The sequence below is a fragment of the Saimiri boliviensis genome, chromosome 4 (assembly GCF_048565385.1).
Source record: "Saimiri boliviensis isolate mSaiBol1 chromosome 4, mSaiBol1.pri, whole genome shotgun sequence".
NCBI classification, from domain to species: Eukaryota; Metazoa; Chordata; class Mammalia; order Primates; family Cebidae; genus Saimiri; species Saimiri boliviensis.
Window position 1 is genome coordinate 153,965,746 of NC_133452.1, and position 16,767 is coordinate 153,982,512.

Here is a 16,767-nt window from a genome sequence, read left to right on the forward strand (position 1 = left end):
CAGTGAGCTGTGATTGCACCACTGCACTCCAGCCTGAGTGACAGAGTGAGACCCTGTCTCAACAAAAAGAAAAAAAATGTTAAAATCCCTGTTCTAATGGGACGATTACATTCTAGTGAGGAGAGACTGACCATCAAGATTGTTCATTTCTTCATTCCACTGCAAATATGTATTAAGCCGCTGTGTACCAGGCACTGTTGTAGACACTAGGGGGTGTGTGTGCGTGTATGTGTATGTGTGTGTGTTTTCTAGACTGAGTCTTGCTCTGTTGCCCAGGCTGAAGTACAGTGGCACGATCTCGGCTCACTGCAACCTCTGCCTCCTGGGTTCAAGTGATTCTCGTGCCTCAGCCTCCTGAGTAGCTGGGATTACAGGCATGTGCCACCATATCCACTAATTTTTGTATTTTTAGTAGAGATGGTGTTTCACCATGTTGATCAGGCTGGCCTCGAACTCCTGACCTCAAGTGATCTCCCGCCCCAGTCTCCTAAAGTTCTGGGATTACAGGCGTGAGCCACCATGTCCAGCTGACGCTAGGGTATATTAATAAGAAAAACAGACCACAATCCTTGCCTCCTGGAGCTTATATTATAGTGGGAGGAGCTACACAGTACTCCTAGCAAATTAGTATGTTAGAAGATGATAAATGCTATGGGAAAAAATAGAGTGGGATAAGGAGAGAGAGAGATTTCTTGGGGGTTGAGGGGTACAATTTAAGTAGGGTGGCCAGGGAAGTCCTCACTGAGAAGACATAAAGACCCTGGAGGAGAGCAGGGGCGTCAGACTATCTGGGCCACAGCCCAGGCAGTTCCTTTGGTTCGGGAACAGGTATATCATTCAAGCCAGGCCAACCAATGCCTCTCTCTGGGATGTTTCAACCAGAGCAGACTCGAACCCGGCAGTTTTTCTCTCCCTTAACGGAGCTGCAGGGAGGTAAGCCTGGGGCTGCTGCTAACAGCTGTGCCCCTACTCAGGCAGAAAATGATGATGGAGGAGAGAAAGAACCGGGGACAGAAAATGGACACAGAAGTCCTGGGGGGCCTGGGGAGCCGGGTTCATGGGGGCCCAGAGTCTACTCTCTGGCTCTTCAGCAGTTCGACTGTGTGAGCAATTTTCCTTCTTTTGCATCGGCTAACTCCAGTTGGGTGTCTGTGACTTGCAGGCAAAGGGGGTGACCACACAGAAGGGAAAGGGAATTTCCAGCCATCTGGAGCAGCACATTCGCTAGAGAAAAGTCACCTGAGGCGTCCAGCCTCACAGCTGGTGCCCCACACAGGAAAAAGGCTGTGCCCATAGGCCCTGCCTAGAGTCACGCTTCCCGGATGTTTGACTATGTAGGGCTTATACATTTTCAGAAGGTAAAACAAAAAGTAAGTTGGGCTGGTGACTTTTTAATTTATCCAATGAGGTTAAGAGAAAATAAGGAACCTGGAATCAACCACTTTCACCACCCTTTCATGGGAGATGCGGCATGCTCAAACTCTGAAGGTGGAAGGCATGGTTCAGAATCAAGGATAGCATTGCGAATGGAACAAAATAACGTGATGAAAGCCCCACTGTATTTTCTTGTTTCCCAAAGGTCTGGGGAAAGCACCTCTGAGAGCAGCCCTAATCCACCACCGCAGGGGCTCAGAACGATGCCCTGGAGTGTGTGGGCCTCAGAACTTTCAGGAAGACACGGGGCCCAGAGGGCTGGGCTCCTCTTTCCAAATCTTGATTAGGCGAGTTGATTAGACACTAGATCCCGCGGGCAAAGGATTGTGTAACTAGCAGAGAATTCCCTTGCCTTGGGAACAGCAGACTATTGCTATACCTTCCAAGGCTGGAAAGAGAGTGAACCTAGTGTCTGCTGACCTGGGATACTTGTTCCCCAGGAATTAGCTTTTGAAGAGCTTGCTCCTGTGCCTATTTGAGGGAAGCAGTCCAATCCTCATGACGACATCTATCCAACCTTTCCTGCCAGTCCCCAGGCCTCAGATCCTCCCTAATAGCCATGCTGTGTTACCGCCTTCGAATTTCCCTTTTCTCTAGGACTGTTGTTTTTCTGAGCATTGCCTTGTGCTAGTCCAGATGTTGGTAAGGTTTTTCTATAAAAGGCTGGATAGTAAATGCTGTAGGCTTTGTGGGCCACATGGTCTACTGAAACATCTCAGCTCTGCTGCTGTTGTGCAGAAGCAGCCACAGACAATATGTGAACAAATGGGCGAGGCTGTGTTCCAATAAAACTTTATTTACAAAAACAGATGGAGGGCTAGATTTGGCCCACAGGCCACAGTTTGCTAACTCTTACACTTAGCCCCTATTTCAAAATGTGCAGTTTAACCCTCCCTTTGTGTTAAAGACACTGATGACGTTCGTTACCTTTACCCAGGGGTGGAAGGAGGAGGGGCTGAGTTGTACTTTTACTGATACCCTAGAGTCTGTGACGTTCTTGTAACTTTCTTATTTCTTATGCCACATTTATTCTCTGTAAAACAGAACCCAATTTTTTCATTGTGGTGGGTTTATCTTTTTTTTTTTTTTTTTTTTTGAGGCAGAGTCTTGCTCTGTCACCAGGCTGGAGTGCAGTGGCTGCAATCTCAGCTCACTGCAGCCTCCGCCTCCTGGGTTCAAGCGATTCTTCCACCTCAGCCTTCTGAGTAGCTGTGACCACAGGCGTGGTGGGTTTATCTTAAGAATTTTAGGCCGGGCGCGGTGGCTCAAGCCTGTAATCCCAGCACTTTGGGAGGCCGAGGCGGGTGGATCACAAGGTCCAGAGATCGAGACCAACCTGGTCAACATGGTGAAACCCCGTCTCTACTAATAATACAAAAAATTAGCTGGGTATGGTGGCACATGCCTGTAATCCCAGCTACTCAGGAGGCTGAGGCAGGAGAATTGCCTGAACCCAGGAGGCGGAGGTTGCGGTGAGCCGAGATCGTGCCATTGCACTCCAGCCTGGGTAACAAGAGCGAAACTCTGTCTCAAAAAAAAAAAAAAAAAAAAAAGAATTTTAAATACTTTCTCAAGCCAGGAAATAATTCAATGTTCTTGTTGTGGGTTAAATCTATCCACCCCACCTCACCCCAAACTCATATGTTGAATTGTCAGCCAAAGCTGACTAGCCCCCAGTAGTGCAGACTGTAACCTTATTTGGAAAAAGGGTCATTGCTGATGTCACTGGATAAGTTAGGATGAGGTCCTGCTGGAGGGGTGGGATGGGCCCTAATCCAATATAACTGGTGTCTTTATAGAAAGGGGAAATTTGAACACAAATACATACAAATGGGCACACCATGTGAACATTGGAGTAATGCTGACACACCCGGAGGAACTACTCGGAGCTCAGAGAGGTCTGGAACAGATTCAGTCCTGTTCTGGCACCTTCCGAGGGGACAAAGTCCTGATAACACCTAGAGCTCAGACTTCCAGCCCCCAGAACTGTGAGAGGATGAAGTTCTGTGATTTAAGCCACTCAGTATGCAGTACTTGGTTATGGAAGCACTAGCAAACAAATATAGTTCTGTTATGAAATGGGCTGACCCAAGGTAGACCAGTGATGAATCTTGACTCTTTCAATGGGGACATGTCGGTAACACCAAGATGGAAGGTTGGGCATTTGTGACCTGGGGTTGTAGATTGAAAAAGAATTGTTCACATATTCCTGGGTTGTTCTGAGGGACTGTGTTAAAGAAGTTAAAGAAACTTCTCTTCCCAGGTCTGCTAGGGGAGGGGTTTCAAATGCAGGGATTTCCTTTGACCACCTCCTCCCTGCCTCCATCCAGTGACTAGAGGGGTTTCAGATGTAAAATTCTTTGTCTGGTTTTCCTGCACGCAGGAAGGTAGGGAAAGCCAGGTAGGGCTCTTTTGTCCCAAATTCCCACCAAAAGCTCTGGAAGGGCTCTGTAACTCAGAATTGTAGAATAAGTAGCCAATCTGGTATCAGAGTCAAAGATCGATCACTCCAGAGGAAGTCTGAAAGAACTCCTCTCATTGGACGAGAACATGAATGGGGAGGGAAAAATTCAAGGGTTACAACTTCAGCTCCTCCTACCTAAATGAATTTCCCTTTCTGGGTTCCCCTCCCACAACAGAATGGGAAATGGGAGCTGTTTCTCTCTCTCTCTCTCTCTCTCTCTCTCTCTCTCTCTCTCTCTTTCTCTCTCTCTCTCTCTCTCTCTCTCCTCTCTTCTCTCTCTCTCGCTGTCTAATAAATCACTCTTCCGCAAAACTCTTTGGGTCCACGATTTTATTCGAATGGTAAACTCACCACTCCTCTGGAGCCCCTTTCCCCATTCTCTGGGACTAGCAAGACCAAGAGCCCCCATGGTCTAGTGGTTAGGATTCCTGGCTTTCACTCGGGCAGCCTGGGTTTGACTCCCAGTGTGAGAACCAGGCAATGTGGTTGAAGTTTTACTCCTCTGGTAACAGTTCCAGCTTTAAAGAAGTGCCATTTGGGCCTTCTTGAGAAGGAGAGTTTCATTCCTGAGCTCAAGGACAGAGGCCAGGTCTCTTGGAAGGGCCTGCCAGCCACAGAGGTGAAGCTGTACTGGGTCTCCCTGGGAGAACGCTGGGCTACAGGCCAACTGGGGACCCTTCTTTGTGTGTTCTGGTCATCTGGCTTCTCTAAGTTCCTCTGCCCTGCTGGCTCAGGCTTTCTTCTTTAATCCTTAAGGTTTTTTTTTTTTTTTTTTTTTTTGCATTGTTTCTACTTTCTGCTGATACCAAGATACACAGAAGTTGCCCAAATTGTGGTGGGAAACTTAAATGTGAGTCACACAATCAAATCTATTTTTAAAATTGAACAGATTTTTGTCTCTTTCCACTGAATGCATGTGTTCCTTACACCAGCTTTCTGCCCATACCATGGGACAGAGAGACTCACTCAGAGGAGTCGTTCTCTGAAAACACGTACCAGGGACACACCTTTCAGGAACAAAATTCTTCCCTTTCTTTAAGTCTCACTGGACAATGTCCTGGCAGCCAAACACCATTGTTTATCCCAAGATAAGAATACAAATGGCCCTCTGGGTAGGTAAACCTGGAGAACAGACGCCTCGTTATCGTTCTTCCACTGCACAAACGTCGACTGAACTTCTAATACAGACCCAACTGTTGGCACCACGATTCTGTAAGCATCCCAAAGGGTATGAGAAAAGGGTGTGTTTGCCAACATTTGCATCCCCAGTTGTAAAAGAGGCCCATAGTCCCACAGATCCTCAGCACTGATTCTTTCAGACATCACCTCAACTTAGCCCAGTCCCTAGGATCTTCATATAAGGACGTTTTGCTACATGTTTAGCATCGTGGCTGCTGTCCTATTTTGCTTTGTCAATTTTCCCGTCTCTTGCTCCTGGCTTCACTAAGCTCCCTGGCTCTGACATCCACCCATCTCAAGGCTTGCACAGGAGGTGCGTACGGTTGCCCATTACTGCTCTCTTGCCAATACATTTTCTACACCCTTGGGTCCAGCCCTGGGCACCTTCCCTTCACCAGCAGCCTGCCTCAAGTTCGCCGCACTTGGGCGTCATTAATGGTATTTTATAATATGTTCTTATTCCTCCTTCCTGTCACCTTTGAAATGCTCCAATCCCATGACCCACTTCTGTAGACATCTGCTCCTTGGCAGCTGGGAGGAAGGAGAGGGTACTATGACAGGCGGACGGGAGCAGTTGCTGCTGGCTTGCCAGATGAACAGAGATGGCAGTTGGGCCCTCTCTCTGTTTGTGTGACTTCGCTTGTTCTGTGAACTGAAAGGTCTGGCAGGGTTAGTGTTACCCACCAAGAGGATGTGCATCACTCCATCCCCTTGTGTTTCATACACGCTTTTATCAGTGTGTATATCACAATTAGACTAAGCCAATGACTCGTTGTCATGCCTGTCTTCCCTGTTAGGAAATGGCAATGACTTTCATTTCTCCATCGACCTAAATGTCTTTAAAGTTCTTTGTGCCTGCTAGGTGAAAACTAGGGCAATAGAATGTTAAAGCTTTGAGAACCTCTGATATAACCTTCTCCTGCTGTACAAGGAAACTGAGGCTCAGAAAATTGGCTTGCTCAGCAGAGATGAGGGAATGTCTGCTGGCTTTGAAATCATGTTTATCTGTGTTCAAAACCTTCCTCTTCTGACAGCCGTATGACCTTGTTCAAGATATATCTTTCTTTCTTTTTTTTTTTTTTTTTTTTTTTGAGATGGAGTCTTGCTCTGTCACTCAGGCTGGAATGTAGTAGCATGATCTCAGCTCACTGCAACCTCAGCCCCCAGGTTCAAGTGATTCTCTGGCCTCAATTTCCTGAATGGCTGATATTACAGGTGTGCACTGCTTTGCCCAGCTAATTTTTGTATTTTTAGTAGAGACAGGATTTCGCCATGTTGACCAGGCTGGTCTTGAACTTCTGACCTCAGGTAATGTGCCCCCCTTATCCTCCCAAAGTGCTGGGGTTACAGTCATGAGCCACCGAACCCGGCCAAGATATGTCTTTCAACCTCTATTTTCTCATCTGTAGAAAGAGAACACTGCAGTGATAGTCACTTCAAAAGATTGTTATAAGGAATAAACAAAATAATGCCTGTTAAATGGCTAGCACAGCCGTTGACACCTTAATCAATGGTAGTTTGTTCACTTCCCGCGAATCCTCTCCCAACCTGTGTCTATGCACTGCTCCATGAATGGTGAAGAGTTCTGTACTCGCCTCACTATTTCATGTGGACTTTCTAAAATTTAATTGTTGAAGCTAGTGGTGAGAGGTTTTGCTTTGCAGTCAGCATTTCCCAAATAGCACAGGGATTACCAGAAGAGCTCCCTCCCAGGGGGCAATGGTAGTTTCCCATGTGCTCTGTACCAAAAATGAAATAACATGTTTTAGGTTGTCAGGGAAAACCTGGAATCAAGTACCCCTTGCTGAGTGGCCTTTGAAAGTTTTTGTCCATTTGGACATATGTATGGGAAGCAGTACAGGGCAGTGGTTCGAACGTGGGCTTCAAGTCAGACAAATATGGCCTCGAACCCCATCTCTGCTTTTTATTATGTGGAGTTGGACATGTTACTTAACCCCTCTGTGCGTCAATTTATTCATCTGTAAAATGGGAATAACCATAATAGCTTCCTTAGAGGTCGTTGTAAACATTAAACGTGGTAGTATACACAAAGGACCTGGCATTTGGTGGGCGCACTCATGGTGGCTATCATTGGTATTGTTATCATCTCCTCTGTTAGAAGCCGGCTCAGAAATCGGTCACCTGCACTCTAAAACTCAGTGGGAAAAAGTACCTTTAGGAATGCTTATGCATCGCTGCTGGGAATGTAAATTAGTTTAGCCATTGTGGAAAGAAGTTTGGCGATTTCTCAAGGAACTTGAAAGAGAACTATCATTTGACCCAGCAATTCCATTACTGAGCATACCCAAAGGAATATAAATCATCCTACCTTAAATACACATTCTGTGTATGCTCATTGCAGTACTATTCACAGTAGCCAAGACATAGAATCAACCTAAATGCCCATCAATGGTAGAGTGGATAAAGAAAAATGTGATAAATATACACCAAGGAATACTATGTAGCCATAAAAACAGAATGAGATCATGTCCTTTGCAGTAACATAGATGCAGCTGGAGGCCATTTTCTGAAAAGCTTGTGCAGGAAGAGAAAATAAAATTCTGCATGTTTTCACTTGTTAGTGGGAGTTAAACATTAAGTACATGTGGTCACAAAGAAGGGAACAATAGACACCAGGGCCTACTTGAGGGTGGAGGATAGGATGAGGGTGAGGATTGAAAAACGACTTATCAGTTACTATGCTTATTACCTGGGTGATGAAATAATCTGTATACCAAACTCCCGCAACATGCAATTTACCTATGAAACCAATCTGCACAATCCCCGAACCTAAAATAAAAGTTAAGGAAACGCAGGTTATTTTATAATACTCTTAGCTATTTGGATTTGTCACTGGTTCAGTGTCTCTGAAGTTAATTAATTATTATCATTTTTTGAGTTTTGCTTTGTCACCCAGGCTGGAGTGCAGTGGTGCAACCTCAGCTCACCGCAACCTCCACCTCCTGGGTTAAAGTGATTCTCCTGCCTCAGCCTCCTGAGTAGCCAGGATTACAGGCATGAGCCACCATGCCTGCCTAATTTTTGTATTTGTATTTTCTTTTTTGGTGCCATGACTCAGATACCTTTGCATTTTTCATAGAGACAGGGTTTCACCATGTTGGCCAGGCTGGTCTTGAACTTCTGACCTCAGGTGATCCACCTGCCTCGGCCTCCCAAAGTGCTGGGATTACTGGTGTGAGCCACTGTGCCCGGCCGAAATTAATATTTTAAATATCATCTATAATTACTTTGAACTATGCTGAGTATCATGATTAGAGAGAAATATGAAACCATGTTTTATGTTCCACAAAATTGTAATCCATTTGGCCAGAAGATAGAGGATGTTTTCCTTGATGGAAGGCTGAACTCTGAGTCAGGAAAACTGGGCTCTTCTCTCAATTCTGCCATTAACAAAGTATGTGACATTTGGCAAACTGTCATTGGCTTTGCCTCAGTTTTCTCCGCTGTAATGTGAGGTGGTTTTAAAAGTTTCCAGCAGGACCAATCATTTGTGTATTCATACAACAGATTAAATTGTTTTGGGTGCTAGAGATGCAGAAGTGAGCAAAACAGACAAAGCCCTGCCCTCCTGGGGTTCCAGTGCTGAGACAGAGATAAACAGAACATGTAAGAAAACGTGTAGTGTGTCAAATGACGATCAAGGCCATAGAGAAAATGCCACAGGGAAGGCAGACAGGAAATACTGGTACAGATTGGGAAGTTGGCTGTTGTTTTAAATAGCATGGCCAGAGAAAGCCATGCAAAGAAGGTAACATTTCATCAAGGCCTTAAAAGGACGTAAGAAAACCAGCCACGTGGCCCCCTGGGGAAAATGTCATCCAGGTTGATAAGACAGTAAAGATATGAGAGCGGGCCATGCCTGGCATGTGTAGAGGAATAGCAGAAAGGTGAGTGTGACTAGAGTGAGTGAAGGAGGGGAGAGGAGGAGATGAAGTAAGAGGAGGGATGGCAGGAAGGCCGAATCCTCTAGGGCCTGCAGGACACTGGGCAGATTCTGGCTTTTGCTGCACCAGAAATGGCTGCCGTTGATAGGTTGATAAGAGAAGCAAGGTCCGATTACGATCTAAAGGAGCTCTTTGACTACTGTGTGGAGAACAGTCTAAGATGGAACAAAGGCAGAGGAATACTCAAGATGAAGGCTGAGGCCGGAGGACCGCTCAAGCCCAGGAGTTCGAGGCTATAGTGCACCACGATCACGTCTTTGAATAGCCCCTGCACCCAAGCCTACCCGGCATAACAAGACCCATCTCTATTAAAAAATAATAGTCAAGATGAGAAATAATGGTAGCTTGGACTAAGAGGCCAGCAGTGAAGATGGGAAAAAGTGGCAAGTCTCAAGGTATATGTTGAAGATAGAGTTGACAGGATTTGCTGTCGGATTAGGAGATAGGAATGAAAAGAAAAATGAATGAAGTGAAGAACTCTTGGCTTGAGCAACTGCAAGGATGCAGTTGATATTAAGATGGGAAATAGTGTAGCTGCAGCAGATTTTGGGGGAAGATCAGGTGTTTGATTTGCGGTAAGTTAGATTTCAGATGCCTGTTTGGCACTTCATTGGGCAGCTGACATATAAGTCTAGAGTCCAGGAGAGGGCTAGATCTAGGAGGTGTCAGCTTATAGATGGCATTTACAGCCATGAGACTGGATGCAAGGGATGGTTATAGAAAAAGAAGAGAAGTCCAGACCCCACTCCTGAGGTCTCCCATGGTAAGGATCAGGGAGGTGCAGAAAAACCAGCAAAGTTTCCCGAGAAGTATTAGCCAGGAAATACAAGGAAATCCAGGAGAGAGTGATGTCTCAGAAGCCACGTGTGGAAAGTATTCCGGGAAATCTATAAATCTATGACATAAAATAATCTGAAGAAATGAAGAGATAGCCGTCAGAGATTCATGTCTAGGCATGGATTAGAATCCATTGTTCCTGAGGTCCCTGAGAGCTTGGGGCAGAGCTGGTACTGGACCCAGAACAGGAGGAGGATGTAAGTAGAAGCTGTTTGTGCAATTACCCTTCAGCCTTTCTAAGCAGGTTGTACGTAGGACTGACAGACTGTGGCTGTGCAATGAAGCAGCACTCAGCGAGGAGGAGAGAGTTTGTTGAAAGAAAAAAGTGAACGGTTTAGATAAAAATTTATCTCAACTACAAGCTATTAAATGTCATTCCTGTGTTTCCATACACTTTTAATTATTTCTTGGTCAGAATCACACTGCTGGTGAATGCCTAGAAGGGTCAGCCATTCCCCAAATTCTTTTGAAACGCTGAGTTCTAAGTTATGAAAGTTGTTTCTCTTAGAAGGGCATCTGAAGATGAAAGCCAGCCTCTCCCCTGCTCAGCAATGAATTACATTGGCCTCTCTTACTATTGCCTCATTTTTATGAAATGGAAACTCTTTCACAATGTTTAATGGGCTCTTCACATGTTATTTCATGGACCATTAACATAACTGGACAATAAAATTGATGTTTAAAATACCCTACTTATCCCATGTAAGGTGTGAATGTGCCATGATTAACCCAAGTCAGAAGAGGACAAGAGCAAAGCCATCCGACACAACGCAAGAGTGGGTCAGAAGCACGGGAAGTGGGTGCCCTGCCTGCCCGTTTGGGAGAAATCATAATAATCATAAAGGCCATCATTGATGTCCTTCACTCAGCCCCTTTTCCGGACCGCACATACATTGTGTGAGGCAATATTCATTCCCACTTTTTAAAAAAGTAAATTACTGAGGTCCCCCTGTCAGAAGGGGTGTGCCAGCAAAGGTGCTTGAATCACTGAGTACTGCAGCCTAGCCCAGGTGGTACATCGAACTCACCATCATAGGTGAGTTTGAAACTCGCCCAAAACCCATGTATGGAAGCCCTGACTCCCCGTACTTTGGTGTGTGGCTGTATTTCGAGAGAAGGCTTTTAAAGAGGTAATGAAGATTAAATGAGGCCATTAGGGTGAGGCCCTAATCCAGGACGTCCGGTGTCCTTAAAAGGAGAGGAAGAGACCCCAGGGATGCACATGCAGAGAAGAAAGGCCATGTGAGGACACAGCGAGAAGGTGGATGTCTGCAAGCCAAAGAGAGAGGCCTCAGGAGAACGTGACCCTTCTGACTCCTTGACCTTGGACTTCCAGCCTCCAGAACGGTGAGAAAGAAATTTCTGCTTAAGCCACCCCATCTGTGGTATTTGCTATGGCAGTCTTAGCGGACTAAGACAGGGTGGTATCAGGTCTGCAGAAGACGTACTTTGGAGCACCCTTCTGGTGAAATGGGCACTCTTCCTCATCGTCTACTTAGTTGGGGTGGTGGGGAAGGTGATCATGTTTGTGCCACATGACCCTTGGTTGCTCGTAGCTGTGGACCAGGGGTGGATGACAGGCTCCTGGCAATCAGATCTCTGTCTTTGGAGTTTATAATTGGAGCACTGAGAAATGAAGATCAAGAGAGCTGTGATACCACAGACCGTGTTGGTCTGTGGGTGGGCAGAAAATCTTCGCCTTCCATTGGAGAGAGCAAGGGACTTGTGGAAAGAGAGAGGGTCTCTGTAGTTTCAGAACCAGAGATATGAAAGAGAAGCTGCCTGGTGATGTCTGAGACCCTGCTCCGCTTCCTGCCCTTGGAATCTGGGAGCATGTCTGTATCCTTCCAACAAGTCTTCAACTCTGCCTGGTCTGAGGGGATCTCCCTTCCTTGTGATCAAACTGAATCAGACTCCAAACTCACGCTCGTGTGTATAGTGTGTTAGGCTCACCTAAGGGAAGCCCTCACAGCCCAGCAGCACTCCTGAACTTTCAGGAGCTTTCTCCTTCACTGCAGCTTTATTAATTCTACAAAAGCATGTTAGATGCTGTGTCAGTCAGAATTCTTCAGAGAAACAGAACCAGGAGATCACATATACAAAGAGACTGATTTCAAGGAATTGGCTTATATGATTGTCGGGGCTGGCTGGTGGTTTGATGTCAATGAAGGATAGGAGTTGACAAATGTTTTCTGTAAAGGGCCAGATAGTAATGATATTTGTCTCTGTGGGTCATTCAGTCTGTTGCAGCCACTCAACTCTGCCATCATATTGTGAAAACAGTCACAGATGATATGTAAATCAATGGGCATGGCTGTGTTCCCGTAAAACTTTATAAACACTGGATTTCGAATTTCACATAATTTTCTAGTGTGTTGAAATATTATTTTAAATCTTTTTGACCACTTAAAACGTAAGAAACTTAGTAGTTCATAGGCAGTAGGAAAATAGGGTTGGGAGTTTGGCTCCCAAGTCATAGTTTAGTGACCCCCTAATTTAGAGCAATAATTAAAATATTTCAGTTGAAGAAGATTCACATCAAAACTTCTATGTTGGTCAAAAAGAGAATGATTGAGTAAATTAAAATACAATGACTTCTGAAAATTTTTGCAATTAAAGTGATATAAAGACTATATAGCAACATTGAAATGCTATGATAAATCGCCAAGTTGAAATACCAGACTCCAAAATTACGTCTACTCTGATTTTAACTATGTTGAATGAATCTTGAACAAACTCTGTGCAAATTATGTATGCACAAGGATTGAAAGGGAAAAATGAAAGCTGTTTGATTTCAATGAAGTTGGGACTATGGGTAATTTGTTTTTGCTTAAATCATAGAACCTGAGAATTAGAAGGAAACTCGATAGGAAACTTAGTGTCGAGTTTCCTTCTAATTCTCAGGTTGTATGGTGCCACTACCATGGACACTTAGTTTAAATGATTCATCAGGCCATCCCTCTTTGCAGATAAGGAAGGAAGAGGATATCATTTAGATGGGTCAGAGGTCAGAGTTTTAAGGAGTGCTCCAGTTAACCATTGCTGAGTAACAAACAACCTTATGCTTAGTGGCCTCAAACAACCAGCATTTTATTAAGTTCATGGATTCCGTGGGTCAGAAATTCAATCAGGACACAGTAACCATGGCCTGCCTTTGCCATTTGATGCGTGTGGCTTCCGCTGGGAAAACCTAAATGGGTTTAGGGAACTCAGATGTCTGAGTTCTGCAGCATCCTGTTCTGAGATGACATCTTCGCTTGCACTGGAATCTGGGCAGAAATCACTCCTAGGATGGTGAGTTAGCTTCCTAAGGCTCTCATAATGAAGTGCCACAACGTGGGTGGCTTAAAACAACAGAAATTGATTGTCCACAACTCTGGAGGCTGGAAGTCTCAGATTAGGTGTTGGCAAAGTTGATTTCTTCTGAGGGCAGGGAGGAATAGTCTGTTTCAGGCCTCTTGTCTATCTCCTGGTCGTTGGCTGGCAACCTTTGGCATTCCTTGGCTTGTGGAGGAATTGCCCTGATCTCTGCCTTCATTTCCACATGATGTTCTCCGTGTGTGTGTGTGTGTGTGTGTGTGTGTGTGTGTGTGTGTTTTCTCTGTGCCACATCCTCCCTTTTCAAAAGGACACCAGTCATTTTGGATTAGGGCCCACCCTAGTGACCTTATCCTCACTTGATCATCTGCAAAGTTCCTGTTTCCCAATAAGGTCACATTCATAGATACTGGAGATTAGGTCTTTAACATTTCTGTGGAGATGCAATTCAACCCATAGAAGCTGCGCTAAGCTGGGACTGCCTACACAGTACCTCCATGTGGCATGGAGCTGAGGTCTCAGAGGGAGCATCCCCGAAACAAGCCTAAATGAACCTGGTAGAAGCTCTAAGGGTTTTATGAACTAGCTTTGGAAGCCATGGTCTATTGGTAGAAGCAGTCACAAGCTTACCCAGACTCAAGATGAGGGGCATAGACTTTATCTTTGAATTTGCCACCACTTTTTTTAAAAAACAGACTTTGGCCAGGTACAGTGGCTCACCCTGTAATTCTAGCACTTTGGGAGGCTGAGGTGGGAAGATCACTTGAGCTTACAAGTTCGAAACCAGCCTGGGCAAAAATAGTGAGGCCCCATCTCTAAAAATAAATTAAAAAAAAAAAAAAACGTGAAAAATAGACTTCATCATACACATACATATATAAGTGTGTGTATTTTTTTTTTTTTTTTTTTTTAGAGACAGGATCTTGCTCTGTCACCCAGGCTGGCGTACAGTGGTACCATTCACAACTCACTGCAGCCCTAAACTCCTGAGCTTAAAAGATCCTGATCCTCTTGCCCCAGACTCCTAAGTCGCTGAGTCTATAGTATAGGTGTGGAGTACCATACCTGGCTAAGGTTTTAAAAATTTTATTTGCAGAGATGAAGTCTCACTTTCTCACTTTGTTGCCCAGGCTGGACTCAAAACTCCTGAGCTCAAGTGATCCTCCCTCCTCAGCCTCCCAAAGTGCTGAGATTTACAGGTGTGAACCACCATGCCACACTGACTTCATTTTTTAGAGCGGTTTTAGGTGCATAGCGAAACTGAGAGGAAGGTACAGAGGTTTCCCATATAATCCCTGCGCCCACCCATGCACAGCTGACCCTGTTATTAACATCTGCTGGAATGGTGCATTTGTTACAATTGATGAACCGACGTTGATACATCATCACCCGAAGTCTACAGTTGACATTAGGGTTTACTTAGGTTCCATGGGAAGGCATGATGACATGTATCTACCATTATAGTTTCACCACCCTACAAATTCCTCTATTTGCAGCCATTTTTAAAATCACATCATGTGGGGATGCTTAAACTAGGGTTTATGGACCCATTGGAAATCTCAGATGCTCAAAGCTTCTGAGAAACTACAGGAGTTCTGCAATGTGTTGTATGAGCCAGGTTCTTTTTTCTGCGGCATTTATCCACAGTTCAAAAGGGGCTATGACCTACACACGATGAGGAAGTACAGGAATATTGGGCCAGTTTATTGCTTCCAAACACATCAGGGCACGCTTCCCATTCTCTAACTCAGAGAAAATGTTTTATCTCTGGCTTGGCAAGAGACAGCCTTTCTTCCTCCCTGAGGCAGCCTCTGCCATCTGCCAAATGGCGTTGTTCTGTGACCCCAGTGTCCTTGAAGCCATTCGGAAGCCTTGCAGGGAGGCCCCTAGTGGTCCCAGGATGCTCTAGCTCCTCAGTGGACAGGAATGGAACTGGAAAGCAGCCTGGTTCCCACTCCTTAGACTGGAGGCTCTGTGAGCCTAACCATCCCACAGCAGAGCTAGAGCCCACGGAGGGCTGGGCTTGTCCCACCACAGTCAGCCCCTTCCCATCCCCCTTCCAACCTTATTTATGCTTCTATGTTATTTGTGTACCTGCCTATCTCTTCTATTAGTTAATAACATTTTGAGAGCAATGACCTGTCATTTCTCTGTATATTAAACAATATTTAGTACCTTGTTTTGCATATGATAATTCTCAAAATGGTAATTTTAAAACATCAAAGCTGAGTTGCAGAAAGTTAGAGCAGGTCTCTGAGGGCTCTGATGGCAGCTTTGGTCACGAGGGTGTTGGTTATTCATGTGGTTAGAACCCAGACCTCAAGGGCTCACCGTGCCGGGAAGGTCTTATCTAGGGGAAGCCAGAGTGGGCCAAGGTAAGAAGGGGATTTGAGAGGGGGATTGAAGGAGACAAACTTAGAGCTAGCCTAGGTTCTAATCCCGGCTCTGCCACCAACAGTCTGTGGGATAGGACACTGGTCCAGGCGTGTGTGTGTGGCGTGGTGGAGCTGGAGTCTGCTGTCTGGCTCTCCCGTGTATTAGCTGTGAGAGAGGCAGCAGCCTTGTGGTCTAGTTCCCTCCCCTTCTTATCGTGTGTGTGACCTTGGCATTAATAAGCCTCCAAAGCCTCAGCTACCTCTCCTAAGATACCTGTTCTAGCGATCCTGCTCCTCTGGGTTGAAAGCCAGGCGCCACCAAGATGCCGGCTTACCACTCTTCTCTCGTGGATCCTGACACCAATTTCACTGTAAATATGGCACCGTTACCCATCTGAAGTCAATCCAAAGGAGCTGCCCCCAGAGAGACAAAGATACAGATATTGTGGATGAAGCCATTTATTACTTCAAGTCCAATGTCTTCTTCAAAAACCGTGAAATTAAGAATGAAACTACTAGGACCTTGATATATATAACTCTCTACATTTCTGAGTGTTTGAAGAAACTCCAAAAGTGCAATTCTAAAATCCAAGGTAAGAAAGGAATCTATACATTGGGAATCACTAATTTTCCCACTCCTGGAGAGCTTCGTTTTTCACTTAATGTAATTTATGTCAAATGTCCAAACAAGCAGGAAGATGAAGTGATGAGAGCTGTTTACAACAGCTAAGGCAGCAGACTGGACTGAGACTTGGTGAGAAGGTTTTGGACCCTCAGAATGATAAACCCAGCAAGTGCTGGACTTGCTTTGTGAAGAGACAATTCCTGACCAAGAGTCTTTCAGCACCCGGACAGTGAAGGGAGCCCGGGCAGCCACCGTCACCAGAGCCCTGGACAGCATTTCCAGCAAGATGTACACAATCTTTTGCCTTTATTTCATAAAGTTTTATACAGAAGAGAGAAGAACATGTCTTTACTTGAAAAACTCTTGATCAAGAATTCAGGTGGGGGAAAAGAAAGCGGGTTATTAAGGGTGAGCTGCAATTTTCTGCAGTATTAAGCTGACAATAAGAATAAGTAATAATAAAGAAATTTCTAACATTCCAAACAAATACCTATTCCAGAGATAACTGGTGTCTGCCAGGTGCCTTCCATGGGATGGGTGCTGCTGTAAGTGCTTTCCAAGTACTCACTC

The 16,767-nt window shown here is 45.2% G+C and overlaps 1 pseudogene; it reads left to right on the plus strand.

The window, feature by feature from the left end:
• The first annotated feature begins 15,895 nt into the window (after positions 1 to 15,895).
• On the plus strand, positions 15,896 to 16,449 carry LOC101047565 (actin-related protein 2/3 complex subunit 3 pseudogene; annotated as a pseudogene).
• Positions 16,450 to 16,767: the final 318 nt, after the last annotated feature.